Raw genomic sequence first — 18,344 nt, 5'->3', positions numbered from 1 at the left:
CCCACCCAACAAAAAACTACTATAGCGATATTTTTAATCCCAGATGCCTATCCAGAATCTTTAAACTTCATTTCCTTTGCATGCTATTTGATCATGTGGTTGCATCCACATTGAAAATGTAATAAAAGGGATGTTTCATGTGTATGAGACTGTTGTAAAAGGCCAGCTTACACATCGGATTTTGGTCCTTGCAATGTAGCCGTCAGAGTGTCTGAAGCTAAGTCTCCATGTTCAAACTAGGAACTCATGCTATGATTTGAGTTAAAAATGCCAGTCACCTCACATGAGCAAACAAGTTATGAGATGATTCCAGATCCCAGATTTTGGAGTGATTCTAGCTGACAAAATGAAGAAGCAAGCTATCACTAGCAAACTCCACCTAGAATAAAAACTTACACCAAAATACACATCATCATGCTTTAAGTCACCAAGTTTTGTAGTTATTTGTAATTTATCCAAAGAGAATAGAAGAGCTGGTTAGTAAGCAGTTTTGCTATCAATCTGATGTATAATATATGTGTATAATATATAAATATATATGTATATATGAGTTAGTGGGTAATGGTAAAATAGATGGCTACGCAGTATAAAAATTTAGACTAGAAATTATAATCTTACATATAAATTAAACATAGACAGATTTTTAAGTAAAATTACCTGAAAATACAGTATAAATAAGTTTCTTTTAACTATCTTAAAAGTTATATAGCAAGTAATTCTGGTAAAGTATCAAAATCAGTGCTAAGGTCTTCAAATGGTGAGGTCTCACATTTTTAAGTATGCACATGCAGTGTATTTCTGAGAATAATTTAACAATCACAAAAATCATATATTTAGTTTGCTGCTTTCCAAGCACATATTCAGTGAAGACCACTGATGATTTGCTCAATTCTCCAATTTGTGTGACCTGCATTAATGCTGTACTTCTGGAAAGAATATCTCATAATAGTATAACATAACCATCAAGACACCACTTTAAAGTGAGTCTGATTTGGTTTTCAGGATGATTTCCTCAATTTTCTTAAAAATAAGGTAATATTTTTAAGGGAAATAACTTGCACTTATTTAATTCTACTCCCAAATTCCTAACATCAGGTCCATCAGGAAACCCTTCTCATTCTTTCTGAGGTGAATATCTTGAATTGTTCTCTTCCTATGAACACAAATCTCTTCTGTCCCTATATTAGGCAAGACTCTTATCATCAAATGTCTAGAGGTGATAGATGCAGTCTCTGTTCTCAGGTCTTCCTTTGCCAGGGGACATTATAATACTAGAAAGGAAATTGTATTTTATTTTCTTACTGCATTGAAGCTAAGCTTGATCAATGGAATGTTGGGAAAAGTGGCAACTATGACTTCTGAGCTGAAGTTTTGACAAGAGTTATTTTTGTTCACATTGCCATGTGAACAATGTCCCTGAAAGGATTTGTTCCCAGGACCAAAAACAGATAGAATAGATCTGAACCAACTAGTAACTAATAAACAAGCCCCAAAGAGTCACAGTAAGCTTCTTCCATGAACATACAAAACCATGAGAAAGAAGCAGTAAAGGTTTGTGTTGAAAGCTACTGATATTGTGGTTATATAACAAAAACTAAAATTCTGCCTTTAGGATCTCTTTTCTCTGACAAAATATACCCCTGCTGGTTTTTACCTACTATAAGACTGTTAGAACTCTCCCCGCTTTACTCCTCAAATGCTTCATCATTCCCAGTCAGCTCATGAAATATCCATATGTTTTTACCTGATTGTTCACAACCAAACTTCTACTTACCTTTTCTGATAGATGCACCTATACAACTAAAATTGAACCTTTTATTTCCAGCAAAGCAATGGATTTTTTTTTTGGTCCAAAGCATTTGTCATCTATTTTCTGGCCTGCTCTATAGCTCACTGCTTAACTCTTTTGAAGTGTTTTCTCCTTCTCTCTTGAGCAATAAACAAAGTTTTAAAAATGTTTGTAAAAGTCATTTTCATCTAGATTATAAAGGTATTTTGTAGCTTTGAAGTAGAATTTGATTTTTGATGTCTATATAATGATCAAATTAAATTGCTACCCTTTGCTTTACGCTCTGGGAATAGATTACTAATGGTGCATGATTTTTTCAATGTGATTTCAACAGCTTCCATGTGCATTGCAAGTGCAAGCTCTTCCTAGAAGATGCATTGTCTTAGCTGTGGGTATCAAGTTACACTGATGGATAGCTTCATATCTCAAGTAAAAACATAAGACAAAAGATGAAGATTGTATATTGACTCATAGTCCTTAAGAAAAGTTAGTTTTGTGTGGACAGAAGGGAACCTTACTTCATTGTTGGTGGGAATGTAAACTTGTTCAACCACTTTGGAAAGCAGTATGGAAGTTCCTCAAAAGAATTCACATAGAGCTCCCCTATGACCGAGCAATTCCACTTTTGGGCATTTGCTCAAATGTTTACAAACAAGAACACATTAAAGCTATCAGCACAACTATGTTTATTGCAGCATTATTTACCATAGCTAAGATATGGAACCAACCCAGATGCCCCTCAGTAGATGAATGGATCAAGAAAATGTGGAATTCTATGCCTCCATCAGAAAGAATGACATTGCTCCATTTGTTAGGAAATGGAAAAACTTGGAAAAAATTATATTAAGTGAAGTAAGCCAGGCCCAAAGAAACATAGGTCCCATGGTTTCCCTTATTTGCAATATCTAGTATATGTATGAGTCAAGCGGAAAAGGTCAGATAATGTGATGTTAGGAAAATGAACCCTTAGATATGTATTTTAATGTTTTTATTTTCTTTCATGCATTTGTTTCTAACGCATTTATAAGATTATCTCTTTGTTGCTTTGTATATCCCTCCCCCACAGTATAACCCCTGCTTTCACTATATTTGATGTCAGTATAACTTGTGGAGGAGATGGGGAAAAACAAGTCGTTTAAGGATACAGGTGGACCTGTTGCAACAATGAGAAGTACAAGTTGTCATGTCGAAAACGAGCTTTACAACATTGGGGGCGGGGGGAAGATTCGGTGGGGGGGGTGGGGGAGGAGGCTGGGAAGGGATGTGAAGGGTAAACAAAGGAGGAGGCTGCAATGCTTGATAAGAAATGTACGCATTATCCTGCCCATGAAATTGTAACCCCTCTGTACAGTATGTTCACAAAAATAAAATAAAATTAAATTAAATTAAAAAAAAGAAAAATTAGTTTTGATATTATTGGTTTGTTTTATAATTCCAAGTAGTTTTTCATCTTATTTAGTAGTGTTTGAATCTTTTAGATACATTCAGGCTACCTAACATTTACTGGACATCTTGATCACTTTCTGGAAAATCTCAAAAGATATACCTAACTACTGCAGTCATAAATATTGCATCCTATGAAATTCTTCTGCTTACTTTTGGAATTTGTTTTCATGTTTTATGATTAGTAAACTTTTTTGTATAGATTAGTATATTCAAATCCTGTAAGTAAACATCAAATTTTGAAGAGTCAATCTAGTTGTTTATAACCCTAAAATCGAGATGATAGCCTAGATATTGTTGTCAAAATAAGAGAAGAGAAAAAAGTATAAGATTTGCGCTTATAAAGAAAATTGTAACTCTACCAATGTCCAAGTTTTGTTGAAGAGATAACTCATCTCTCAAAACTAGTTTTTTTTTGTTTTTTTTTTTTTTTTGCAGATGACATGATCTTGTGTTTATTTATTTATTTATTTATTTTTAATTTTATTTTATTTTATTTGAGAACATACTGTACAGAGGGGTTACAATTACATGGTCAGGATAATGCATACATTTCTTACCAAGCATTGCAGCCTCCTCCTTTGTTTACCCTTCACCTCCCTTCCCAGCCTCCCCCCTCCCCCCCATCCAATCATACCCCCCCTCCCCCCCTCCGACATTGTAAAGCTGGTTTTGACATGACATTTTGTACTTCTCATTGTTGCAACAGGTCCACCTGAATCCTTAAACGACTTGTTTGTCCCCATCTCCTCCACATTTTATACTGACATCAAATATAGTGAAAGCAGGGGTTACACTGTGGGGGAGGGGCATACAAAGCAACCAAGAAATAATCTTATAAATGCGTTAGAAACACATGCATGAAAGAAACAAAAACATTAAAATACATATTTGAGGGTTCGTTTTCCTAACATCACATTCTCTGACTTTTTCCGCTTTACTCATACCTATACTAGATATTGCAAATAAGGGAAACTATGGGACCTATGTTTCTTTGGTCCTGGCTTACTTCAATTAATATAATTTTTTCCAAGCCTTTCCATTTCCTAACAAATGGGGCAATGTCATTCTTTCTGATGGAGGCATAGAATTCCATTGTGTATATATACCACATTTTCTTGATCCATTCATCTATTGAGGGGCATCTGCGTTGGTTCCATATCTTAGCTATGGTAAATAATGCTGCAATAAACATAGTTGTGCTGGCAGCTTTAGTGTGGTCTTTTTTGTAAACATTAGGGTAAATGTCCAAAAGTGGGATTGCTGGGTCATAGGGGAGCTCTATGTGGAGTCTTTTGAGGAACCTCCATACTGCTTTCCAAAGTGGTTGAACAAGTTTACATTCCCACCAACAATGAAGTAAGGTTCCTTTCTGTCCACATCCCCTCCAGCATCTGTTGTTGTTAGAGTTCTTGATTTTTGCTGTTCTAACTGGAGTGAGGTGATATCTCAATGTTGTTTTGATTTGCATTTCTTTTATGGCTAGGGATGTTGAACATTTCTTCATGTGTCTATTGGCCATCCTTCTTTCTTCTTCAGAGAAGCTTCTCTTTAAGTCTTTCGCCCACTTACTTTTTGGGCAGTTGTTTCTTTGAGGATTTGTTGTTGGGTGGTTTAATTTTTTGAGTTCCAAGTATATTTTAGATATGAGACCCTTGTCCGTTGTATGGCTAGTAAAGATCTTCTCCCAGTCCGTGGGCTTTATATTGATCTTCCTAGCTATGTCATTTGCCCTGCAGAAGCTCTGCAACCTTATACAATCCCATTTGTCCAACCTTTCTTTGATTTGTTGTGTTTCCGGGTCTCTATTCAGAAAATTTCGGCCTGAGCCAAGGAGACCCAGGGTTTCTCCTATTCCATCCTGTAATGTTTTCAGAGTGTCTGCTTTGAGTTCAAGGTCTTTGATCCATTTGGAGTTGATTCTGGTGCAGGGTGATATATAAGGATCTAGCTTTAGTTTTCTACATGCAGTTAACCAGTTTTGCCAGCACCATTTACTGAAGAGGCTGTCTGTCTTCCATTCTATTGTTTTAGCTCCCTTATCGAAGATTAGATGGCTATAGGTCTGTAAGTTCATTTCTGGGTTTTCAATTCTATTCCATTGGTCCTGAGGTCTGTTCTTATGCCAATACCAAGCTGTTTTGATTACTATGGCTTTATAGTAGAGTTTGAAATTTGGTATTGATATTCCTCCAGCAGTGTTCTTTCCGTTGAGGAGCGTTTTTGCTATTCGGGGTCTTTTATTGTTCCATATGAATTTTTGGATTGCCTCTTCTATTTCCTTGAAGAATGAGGGTGGAATTTTGATAGGTTTTGCGTTGAATTTGTAGATAGCCTTGGGAAGTATTGCCATTTTCACGATGTTAATCTTTCCAATCCAGGAGCATGGGAGGTTTTGCCATTTTTTAAGTTCTGTGTTGATTTCCTTTTTCAAGATTTTAAAGTTTTCATCATAGAGGTCCCTCACTTCTTTAAGTTAATTCCTAGGTATTTTATTTTTTGTGGGGCTATTACAAATGGAGTTGCTTTCCTAATTTCAGCCACACTTTTCTCATTGTTGGCATACAGAAAAGCCATTGATTTTGGGGGGTTAATTTTATAACCTGCTACTTTGCCAAAGTTTTGAATCAGCTTGAGTAATTTGGGAGTGGAGTCTATGGGATTCTTTAAATACAAGATCATGTCATCTGCAAAGAGGGAGAGTTTTATTTCTTCTTTCCCTATTTTGATCCCCTTTATGTCTGCATCTTGTCTTATTGCTGTAGCTAGGCATTCTAATACTAGATTGAAGAGAAGTGGAGAGAGTGGGCATCCTTGTCTTGTTCCTGAGTTAAGAGGAAATGGCTTTAGTTTTTCACCATTGAGTATAATGCTGGCTGTAGGTTTGTCATATACAACCTTTATTGTATTGAGGAATGTTCCATGGATTCCTAATTTTTCCAAAACCTTCATCAGGAAGGGGTGTTGGATCTTTTCGAATGCTTTTTCTGCGTCTATTGAGATAACCATGTGGTTCTTATTCTTGCTCCTGTTGATGTGATGAATAATATTAATTGATTTGCGTATATTGAACCAGCTTTGCATCCCTTAAATGAATCCTGTTTGATCGTGGTGTATGATTTTTCGGATGAATTGTTGAAGTTGGTTGGCCAAAATTTTGTTGAGAAGTTTTGCATCGATGTTCATCAAAGAAATGGGTCTATAGTTCTCTTTCTTTGATGAGTCCCTGCCTGGTTTTGGGATGAGGGTTATGAAGGCTTCATAGAATGTGTTAGGTAGTGAGCTTTCTCTTTCAATTTCATTGAAGAGTTGGAGGAGTATTGGTGTAAGCTCTGCTTTGAAGGCCTTGTAAAATTCCACTGTAAAATCATCTGGTCCTGGACTTTTCTTAGCTGGGAGGTCTCTTATTGCTGTTTCTATTTCAATGCTTGATATGGGCCTGTTAAGATAGTTTAACTCATCTTGGTTTAGTTTTGGCATGTCAATATTTGCTAGGAAGAGGTCCATTTCTGTCAAGTTCTCAAACTTATTAGCATAAAGATTTGAGAAGTATTCCCTTATAATGTTCTGATTCTTGGTTGTTTCCGTGGTGATGTTTCCATTCTCATCTCTGAGTTTATTAATTTGGGTGTGTTCTCTTCTTTTTCTGATAAGATTTGCTAAGGGTCTGTCAATTTTGTTAAGTTTTTCGAAGAACCAACTCTTTGTTTTGTTGATTCTTTCTATAGTTTTTTTGGATTCTAATTCATTTAATTCTGATTTAATTTTGATTATTTCTTTCAGTCTACTGGATTGGGGTTTATCTTGCTGCTCTTTTTCAAGGAGGTTTAGATGTGTCATGAAATTGTTAGTTTCGGATCTCTCCTATTTGTTGATGTACGAGCTCAGAGCTATAAACTTGCCTCTGAGTACTGCCTTTGCTGTGTCCCAGAGGAGCTGGTATTTTGTGTGTTCATTTTTGTTGAATAGCATGAACATTTGAATTTCCTTTCTAATCTCTTCCATGACCCACTCATGATTCAGCAGTGTGTTGTTCAGCCTCCATGTGATACCGGACTTTCTTTGGTGGCTTTTGGTGTTGAGTTCTAATTTTATTCCCTTGTGGTCAGCGAGAATGCAAGGTATAACTTCAATATTTCTGAATTTAGACAAGTTTGCTTTGTGGCCTAAAATGTGGTCTATTTTAGAAAACATTCCATGTGCTGCTGAGAAAAACGTGTATTCTGATGCTGCTGGTTGAAATGTTCGGTAGATGTCTGTTAAGTCTAGTTGATCTATGCAGCTGTTTAGATCTGCGGTTTCTCTGTTGAGTTTTTGCCGAGTTGATCTATCTAGTGGGGAGAGTGGTGTGTTAAAATCCCCAACAATTAATGTCTTTGGATCTATATGGGATTTGAGGGAAAGTAGTATTTTTTTGATAAATTTGGGTGCTCCATTGTTTGGCGAATAGATATTTAGAATTGCAATATCCTCCTGAAGGAGAGATCCTTTAATTAGTATGTAGCGACCTTCTTTATCTCTTTTCACGAATTTTAATTTGAAGTCTATTTTATCTGATATTAGGATTGCAACTCCCGCCTGTTTATGGGGGCCGTTTGCTTGGTAGATTTTGTTCCAGCCTTTAACATTGTAAATGTGTTTGTTTTTACGGGCAAGATGTGACTCCTGCAGGCAGCAGATAGAAGGGTCTTGTTTTTTAATCCAACTAGACAGTCTATGTCGCTTATTTGGAGAGTTCAGTCCGTTAACATTAAGAGATAGGACTGAGAGGTATTTGGGAGTTCCTGCCATGTTATCTACCTTCTTGGGGGCTGCGAAAACTGGGTTCTTCCTATGGTTCTTGGATTCTCAGTTTGGGTGCAGTTTCTTGGCCTTTATTGCGGTCTTGTTGGTTTTCTATGTGTAGGACATCTTTAAGAATCTTTTGTAGGGCTGGTTTGGTGGAGATGTATTGTTTCAATTTTTCTTTGCTATGGAAGGTTTTTATTTGGCCTTCAGTTATGAAGGAGAGTTTAGCTGGGTACAGTATTCTTGGTTGATAGTTGTTTGTTTTTAGGGCATGGCATACATCATTCCAGGCTCTTCTTGCTTTGATTGTCTCTGCTGAGAAATCTGAGGTGATTCTAATTGGTTTCCCTTTATAAGTGATTACCCTTTTCTCTCTGAGAGCTTTAAGGATCTTTTCCTTGTTCTGAGTTGATCCTGTGTGGATTATAATGTGGCGGTGGGATGTCCTATTCTGGTCTGGTCTATTTGGGGTTCTAAAGGCTTCTTGTATCTGGACAGGCCTATCTTTTTGCATGTTTGGGAAGTTCTCTGCTAGGATCCTGTTAAACAAATTTCCTAGAGCATTAACTTCTGTTTCTAGGTGCTCCTCTACACCCATTATCCTTAGATTAGGCCTTCTGATGGTGTCTTCCAGGTGTTGGATAGATCTATCATATTTCTTGGACTTGTCTTGGATGGTTGTATGTTCTTTCTCTATAATATCTAGGCTGTCTTCAAACCCTGAGATTCGATCTTCTGCATGGTCTAACCTGCTGTCAAGACTCTCTACTTTGTTTTTTATCTCTTTTCCTTCTAGTTGGTCAGCTTTGATGGCTTCAAGTTCTTTGTTGAAGCTCTGTTTTAGGTCTTGTATGAATTTCTTTACTTCCTTAATTTGGTGTTCAGTGTTTGTCCTCAAATCACTTAGTTGATTGGTTATGGTTTCTTTGGGCTCCCATTCCTTCTGTTGGGTTCCATTCAGCATTCCCTTTGTGGTCTCCCTGACTTCCTTCAGCTCTTTGTTAATGGATTCCATGAATGCCTTTAGTGATCTTTGTGTGTTCTCTACCTGGTCTCTCAATTCCTGTATTACTCTTTGATTAGCTTCCTCCCGTTCGTGGGATTCCTGCAGATCTCTTTGAGTGTTCTCAGCCTGCTCATGCCATTCCTCCCTTTCTCTTTGAGTATTCTCAAGTTGTTCACACAAATCCTGTATCAGTTTTTGAGTAGCTTCCTCACGCTTATGATATTCCTGTATAAACTTCGGCGATGCCTCCTCTCTCTCCCTATCACACTCATACAGAGTCCTTTGTAAGTTGTCAAACTTTTCATTTATCATGTTTGCCACCAGGGTTTGTAGAGCTGTTTGGGAACTCTCCTCTGGATTATTCATTATCTCTTCTAACCCCTGATTATCAAGATTGGGAATTGAGATACCTGAATTTGCCATTTTTCTTGTGTTTTTCCGGCTTACTCTGCCCATTTGAGATGAAGATAGCACCAGTTTTGTGCTAGAACACTATCTTAAGGCAACCATCAACCAAAGTTTGCATTTGTACAGTCAATAGTCTAGAGATACAATCTAGTTCAACAGATACATCTATTCGACATCAAACAACTATATGTTAAAGGGCTTCGAACCGCAGAGAAGAATTTGGAAAACCAGAAATTATTAGGGTTAGGGAGAGATGTGGGTAAAAAATAGGAATAGATTGGTGTGGGGAGGCACAGGGAGAGTTAACTATGTCCTAATCACAGTGCAGGAAATAGGTTGGGTAGGATGCAAGTAGAGAGAGAGAGAAAAAGAAGAAAGGGAAAGGGGAATGAAAAGAGACCAGAAAAAAAAAGAAACATAAAAATTAATGTTATTTTAGAGATTAAAGAACCATCTATTTATAGAGGAATATGAATATGTTGAGAGAAAGGGAGGGACATAGAGGAGATATGAAAAACTTTTAAAAAAATGCTTAAAATATTATATAGGTATAAAGAGGTAGTACTGCTATTAATGAATTTAAGTCTCAGAGGTTTTGAATTGAGTAATAAGTTTGTGGATTAAGTGTGCACACAATGGGGGATAGGGTCTACTGGTTAACTACGGGTTTATCTGAGGATGTGCAGGACAAGATTTAAGTCATATAAAGAAGAACAAAGAGGAAAAGATGGAAAGGATAGGAGAGTGAGAAGAAAAGATCAGAAATTCAGTAGAGCTAGACAAAAAACAAAAAGATAATTAAGAATGAAAGAAAAAGAGAAAGAAGACAAGAAAAGAAAGGAAAACACACAATCACATATTCCTAAAATATAAATTATAAGAGGAGAAAGAAAAAAAAAAGTTAATGGAAAACAATTATTTTTTCAGAAGAGGCAAAAATTAAAGATTAATAAAAGTTTTAGAAAAACAAAAAAAATTTTTTATATATATAAGGTAACATAAGACGAAAAAAAAACAAAACAAAAAAGAAAAAAGAAAAGAAGAAGGAAAAAAAAAAAGTTCTTTGATTTTTTTTTTTTTTTTTTGGGAGGGGTGGGAAGAGTCCTGTATCTCCCTTTTGTCTGTAACCAGAGTCTGGTTGGAGTCTCTGGTCAGCTTGAGGTCCTGTGGCTTGATTGGTTTCTTAAGTCAGTTTGTTGGAACAGGCAGAAAAATGCTCTGCTTTACCGAAGATTTTGAGATCCCCCTCCCAGGTTAGTTTACTGGGAGGGTGATCTGCTTTGAGAATCACAAAAGAGGGGGGATGCAGTGATGAGGCTAGGTTCTGGGTAGAGTTGAGGCCTTTCTACAAACAGTAGCTTTTCCCTGGGGCTATTTTGTGAAAAAAACTCACAGCACCCAGCCTGGAGCCATTCTCAGGGTTTCTGTTTTTCAATTGATTGTGGTGGCTGCTAGAGGGAGGGGCAGCCTCTGGCTCTGGTTACCTGGTGAGGAGAGCCACTCCAATGGCTGGCGCCTGAGCTGGGTGACTTTTCCCTGGATGGAACTGAGTCTGTGAGGTCACTTCGCCGTTAAGTTCTTGTGACCTGCTAAATGACTCGTTTTATTCCAAGGCCTGAGCTGGAGCTAGCCGCTCCTCCGAGCTTTGTTGGTATCCAAGATGGAGATCACCGGTGCTGGGGGGGAGGGGTGGCCTTCCCTCCTCTGCTCCCAGAGAAGGAGTGAGGAAGTCGGGCTTCTACTCACGCCGAGTCTTGGATCCTGGGTCGTCTCTGGTCTGCAAAGTGCAGGATGAAGTTGTCTGCTCCTTGTCAGTTCTTGCTGGTGTTGAGTAGAATCCGCTCGTCCGCTGCGTCTGGCTCCTTCGTCCCAGACTCTCTGTGTGAGCGCTCAGGTATGGCCGCGGCTGCGGTTGCCGCTGCGACCCTGCCGCCGCAGCAGCAGCTGCTGGCAGGCGCTCAGATGTGTCTGCTTGGCTTCCCCTCTCTTGACTAACTCTCTGTCCTGTGATGGCACACTTGGTGTGATTCTTTGGCTTGGGACTGTTCACTGGAACTCTGAGACTGTTTTCTATGCAAGAGCTTGTTCAGATTCCAGCTTCTCCTCCGCCATCTTCCAGGAACCATTCAAAACTAGTTTTGAGAAAGGGTTAAAGGAAACAAGTGGCTGTACAATTACTAATGACTAAAAAATTTGAAATAAAATATCTGTTATCAATTAAATTCATTTATCTCAAATTGTAAAATTCATCAAGTTTATATCTGAGAGCTCTGATTTACTCTAGAGCCTGTATATCATATTTGTATGTCTTCAGAGGTAATTTTATCAACATTTCAGCTCATCCATTTATATTTTCAGCAAACCCCAATCAAAAATTAAAAAAGTCAGACCCAACTGGACTGTCCTTAAAAATTCAGAATCAAAAACGTAGCATCAGAGCAACAGAGCTATGGTATGGATCTCTCAGATGTAGAGGGTTGGGAAAAAAAGCTAAATTAGGAGAGGAAAATGAAAAGGAAATGAGCATAGCATTTGATGACTGATGTTAAGTTAGATGCTCTTTCCTAGCACAGATTAAAAATGATAAAAGTTGTATTTTATCTAACTGAAATGTAAGATTGCTTAAAGAATACTCTATGTAATTTGTAAACTCTGAAATTTATATTGCAGTGCCACCGTGGAGACCTGATAGCTCAGACCTCCTCCTAGACACTGAATAAATATATGACAACAATTGATTAAACCACAGGTACAGTGTAATGATTAAGTATCACACACCTCTACTACTCTATCTGTAACAAACAGCTGTTAGGTTACTTTATCAAAAATTCACAAAGTTCAGTATCAATAGAATGACCCCAGAATATTTTTCATTTTCAAACAACTTGATGTTAAGTTTGTAGGCACAGATGACTGTGCCTGTAATCCTAGCTACTTAGGTGGATGAGATCTGAAGATTGGGGTTCACAACAAACCCAGGCAGTGAAGTCCACAAGACTCTTATCTGCAATTAACTAGCCAAAACTGCCAGAAGGGTAACATTGAGCAAAAAAGCTCATGAACAGTGCTCAGGCTCTGAGTTCAAGCCTCAGCATAAGAAACAAACAAACAACTAACAAATAAAGAACCTGTCACTGGTGGCCTATGCCTATAATCCTAGCTAGTTAGGAGGCTGAGATCTGCGGATCATGGTTCTAAGCCAGCCTGAGCAAGAAAGACCATGTAACTCTTACCTCTAATAAATTACTCATAAAAGCCAGAAGTGGTGCTATGGCTCAAGTGGTAGAGTGCTAGCCTTGAGAAGAAGAATCTCAGGGACAGTACTAAGGACCAGAATTCAAGCACCAGGACCAGCTTTAAAAAAAATGCTATCTCATTAGTCATCTCTGGTCTAAATCTTACAATTCTCTCTATATGTCTATAAAAGGACATGACAAAAGAATATTATGTGATAGTATTTAAACCAAATAATTAAACATATCTGCTAAAGTATAAGAACCTCAAGTAGTCAAAACCAAGTATCTTCACTGGGAAATCTAACTAATTAAAATATATTTCTCCATAATGTGAAGCAAAATAAACTTGCTGTTCTTGGACGTAGGCAGTAAGCAGTTCCAGGCCAAAATCAATTTCTTGACACAAAGCAACAAACAGACATGTACTCATCATAGCATATTCCCCGGGAGTTGGTTAAAAAACTTCTTGCCCATTTCCTAACTCTTATTAACACCATGCTTTGTATATGTACTTGAAAACAGTTCTTCTCAGGTAACATCTTACAGGAAATTACAGAACACAGTGTTACTTGGGTACAAAGCCCCTCAGAAGTAATATCCCACAGCCAAGACTAGAAAAGGGAAATAAGGAAAAGAAAAAAAATAGGAAAGGAAAGGTAATATAGTCTAGAAATTTTGTTTTCCATGTGTTTAGCTGATAGAAATCAACTGACCTGGAAAAAAATTCAGAAAATAAGATAGCTGTGATTCATGAATAGCAAAGGCAGTTTATAACTGTCCTATATACTAAAAATCATCTTAGAAACAGTGTGATGCAATTTACCTTCCAGAAAGAATAATGAAATGGTAAATCTGCTAAAATCACAAAGAACTATAAGCAAAATTACAGATCCATACATATGTAAATTTATAAAAATATATATCCCAAACAAAGACTCTTCCTTTTAAAATAAAGTTGAGAACATGGTGGGGAGAGAGTCCTGTAATATAACATAAAAACACTTCCTGAAACTCTTGATATCAAGAAGAAACATTACAGCACAACCTTAAGCAATGCTAGCAAACCTTCTTCATTTTCCTCAATCAACTTTAAAGAGCTCTGACAGCTGCACAGAAAGGGCATGAAACAAGAATAATAATACACAGGGGAACACCAGCATACGAGATTCAGAGATAATACACCCCAGACCAAAAGAACAGCTGTCTTGAGCAAAGATAGAAAGTAAATCTTAAAATTCCCATTGAGGCAATATGAGAAATTATTGACAGGAGCTAATCATCAAAGATCTGAAACTAATATGGGAACTATGAAAGACAAAGACTGAATCTGACATCAACTGTATAGGTATTTGTGAGGAATATGTTTTTGAGAAATATTAAGTGAAAGAATAATTCAAGTGAATGCCTCTTTTACTTTCCTGCCATTCATCTTTTTAGTTTGTATTAATTATACCAAGAGTTTATACCATGGTATTTCAGATGGCATAGCATATATTATATTTCAATTAAGAAAACTTATTTGTTGCTTTTGCTTTCCCAACTCCTCTCAACCACTATTGACTAACAGCTTGCACAGGCTGTGCTTGGGTGGGAAAGTGCCAAGCAGAGGAGGGAGCACTAACAGAGAAGGTGAATGAGGCTGAATATCATTGCATTAGTTTATCTGTATACATGAAAATAGAATAATGAACTCTGTTGAAACTGTTTTGGGAGAGGTAAGGAAGAATAGGAGGGGTGAATTGAATCAGGATATACAATATACATTCATGGAAATTCAATGAAATTTTTTCTTGTACAACTAACATATACTAATGAAAAATCTTAAAGATATAATTATAAAAATATTTCTACCAACATTTCAGATGTATAAACCTGAAGCACAGCATCATTTACAGGTTAAAATATAGGAATGTATGGATAACATGTCTTATTTTTTAGTACATCAAAGAGCTGGAGATATGAAGTAAAACTGTATCCTAATTTCAAAGGTAGATGATCTTCTGTAGGGTAATAAAGCAAAGCACAAGACATGCAAGGACTGTATACAACTCTATATACCAAATAAATTGGATGATTAATTTAAAAGGAAACTTTTTGACATAACGCCTTGTACATCTCATTGTTGCAATGGGTCCACCTGTATCCCTAGTTAAATGATTTGTTTTTTGCCTTCCCCTCCACAAATTATACCAACATCAAATACAGTTAAAGCAGGGGTTATACCGTGGGGGAGGGACATACAAAGCAACAAAGAAATCATCTTATAAATATGTTAGAAACAATTGCATGAAAGAAAAAAAAAACATTTGAATACTTATCTTGGGGTCCTTATGTCGAAAAACAAACTTTACAACTTTGATGGGGGGTTGGGGGAGGGCCTGGTAGGGGGAGGGGAGGGAGTATGGGAAGGGATGGGAAGGGGAAACAAAGAGGAGGCAACAATGCTTGATAAGAAATGTACTCGTTATCTTGCCCATGCAATTGTAACTCCTCTGTACGGTAGTCTCACAATTAAAACAAACAAATTAATTAATTAATTTTAAAAAATAAAAAGAAACTTTTCAAGCTGGTCATAAGCTCATGACTATAATCCAAGCTACCCAGGCTGCTGAGATCTGAGAATTAGAGTTAAAAGCCAGCCTGGGCAGGAAATTCCATAAGACATTGATGTCAACTAACCACCAAAAATCAGAAGTGGAGCTGTGGCCCAAATGGTAGAGTGCTAGCCTTGGGCAAAAAAACCTTCAGTCAGCGCCCAGGCCCTGAGCTCAAACTCTAGAACAGATTAAAAATTCTACTTTTCATAAAGATATAATTGAAAAATTCTGCCACATATCTGAGTATACACATTATAAAACATTTTCATCTTACTATGTAGATAAAATATACTTATGTAGCAAAAAAAGTATTATGTAATATAAAAACGAAAGTAGTGATACAAAAATAGTCATCTAATAGTAGTGAAATTTAGGTACACTCATGATTTCCCAACTGTAATACAAATATTAGCAGTATATGAAGTAACTTAAAAAGCATTTTAAAAAGAAAATTGTTTTGTAGGTTAGATTTTCTAATACTCATTATTGCACACATAAGTTATTGACATCTACTGAATTGATGACTATTCTTTTTATGTTTCTATTTTTATTCTCTTTAGTTGTACGACATAGTTGTAATTTAACAAGTTTATGAACACTATTCATCTTGATTATTGTTACTACTTTCAACATTGTTCTCACGAATGTATAGAAATGAGTCTCCTAAACTTTGCATTTCTGTTGTTGCTTTCATTACCTATCATTAAAACCTGTGTTGCATTCCTTCCTGGCAAGCTAAATTAGAAATCCATGAGCATATCTGATATGAAAACAAGCTCTCCAATTGGCACCTTTAAAAACTTGGTAGCAAGTCCATTTTTAATTTCAGAAATACTAGAAGTTTATTCAGCAAGTCCAATGTTTTGAAGAGAATGTTCAGTTTCCTGCATGCTTTAATAGTTGTTTATGACCTGCTTCCATATGACCACATAGTAATAATCTCACTTTAAATGTCTGAATCTTTATGTGATTGATAAGTATTACGACATTACTAATCACACTTTTTAATAGCAAATCTCTCTCCTGCAAGGAAGTAACATGTTGATGATCATTTTGGCATAAGTTCATATTTTAACACACATAATAGCTCAGAATCTTTTCTGATATTGCAGCTGGGGCTTCACAACACATTCCTATAAACTCTGAAGCATGAAACTGTAATTTAAAACTACGTAATCTTTTATATTTTTAAGTGACGTATTGTGTTTCCAGAAATGATGCTAAAAACATATTCCTCCCTCTCATCACTACTGAGTTCAACTCATGCACATCTATTAAAAGAATTGTCGTATTCGCCTCATCTGCAAATTTGCAAGTTGTGCTGAGAAACTCTTTCAATAGTTTTGTTTCCTCAGATGGTCCTCCTCCTCATTAGCCTGTTTCGGAATATAGCAAAGGCTAACAGAATTTCTAAAATGGCTGCGTTCCAAGAGCTCGCCTTCATGTGACTTAGATGAGAATCTTGGATGCCCAGTCATTTACCTAGACCCGGTTCAGGTACATCCCATAGCTATTCTTTCATGCTTGCCTTATCCACTGACAAATCTGAACAAAAAATGCCTGCTACTTTGAATGTTTGGTAAACTGTTTGGTAAGCTTCTTTCTTTTCTTAAAACCCAGAGTTTACACCTACCATTGGTCCAAGGCATCCAAGTTTGGAACAATCCTGTTAAGAAGGAAAGAAATTCCTTGACCCACTGTCTAATCACATTATCTGTTGCCCTATTTTCTTTTTTTAAAAAAGTTTTTTATTGTGAAAATACTATACAGGGGGGTTACAGTTACATGAGCAAGGTAATGAGTACATTTCTTATCAAGCATTGTTGCCTCCTCCTTTGTTTTTCCCCTACCATCCTGTCCCTCCCACCTTCTCAACTACCCCCCCCACCCCCACCCCCACCCCCCCCTGCACCCCGCCTAAATTGTAAAGTTCGTTTTTCCACATAGCGTCTTGTACATCTCATTGTTGCAATAGGTCAACCTTTATCTCTAGTTAAACATTTTGTTTTTTCCCTTCCCCTCCCCAAATGTTAAGCGAAATGAACCCCAAGATAGGGACACAAGTGTGTTTTTTTTCTTCCTTGCTATTGTTTCTAACATATTTATAAGGTACCATGTGATTTTGTTGTTGTTGTTGTTTTGTGTGTCACTATTTTCAGGACTTGATTCTTTCTAAACTTACTTCTCTCAATTAAGAAGAATAAATAAATTTCTTTCTGCCTGACCTTTGAGACTCCAGGAGATTTTCTGGATGGAGTCACAAACTATTATTTGCTTCCTTTTTCTTTTAAATAGTGTGCATACCCTGTGCAACGAGAATTAATTGTGCCATTGCCACACACGCATATGTTTGCATCTAGTTGTTGTTCCTTTTGTAGTAGCATCTCAAAGCCTTTGACAATAACCCCACTATGGCCCGGGGCACGTGGTTCACGCCTGTAATCCTAGCTACTCAGGAGGCTGAGATCTGAGGATCGCAGTTCAAAGCCAGCCCGGGCAGGAAAGTCCAGGAGACTCTTATCACCAATAAAAACCACTAGAAAACCGGAAGTGGCGCTGTGGCTCAAGCAGTAGAGCGCTTGCCTTGAGCTGAGGGCACAGGGACAGCGCCTAAGCCCAGAGTTCAAGCCCCACGACCGACCAAAAAATAAAATAAAATAACCCCCCCTTGTCCTATTTCAGCTGTTTGAATAGAATGTTTCCTTACATATGCTCAGATATGTTTCTATTTCACACTACCCTTCTACAACATTTAGAAAAGTTTCATCTTTTTTGTGACATATTTTTAATCTTTCATCCTCTGAAATTAAGACTAATACCACAAATGTCAATTCCTTAATTTATCTGATACAGGCAAATTTGAAATTAGCCTTAATGTAGAAATCACTATTTAAAAAATATTTTTCTATTTCTTATATCCTTTTGAAGTATGCACTCAAAAATTTAAACTTGTCTTAGTTTTGGAATTTATTTTCTTTCATGTCAGAAAAACGTACTTAGCAGGCTAACCTTGTAAGTATTTTGAAAGCATTCACTATAAATTCAGAAGCCTTATTCAGTGTTAAAGCATTTATGTG

Source organism: Dipodomys spectabilis, unplaced genomic scaffold, assembly GCF_019054845.1.
Source record: "Dipodomys spectabilis isolate Male_0828 unplaced genomic scaffold, ASM1905484v1 ptg000043l, whole genome shotgun sequence".
Classification (NCBI taxonomy): Eukaryota; Metazoa; Chordata; class Mammalia; order Rodentia; family Heteromyidae; genus Dipodomys; species Dipodomys spectabilis.
Note: the sequence above shows the minus strand (reverse complement) of the source record.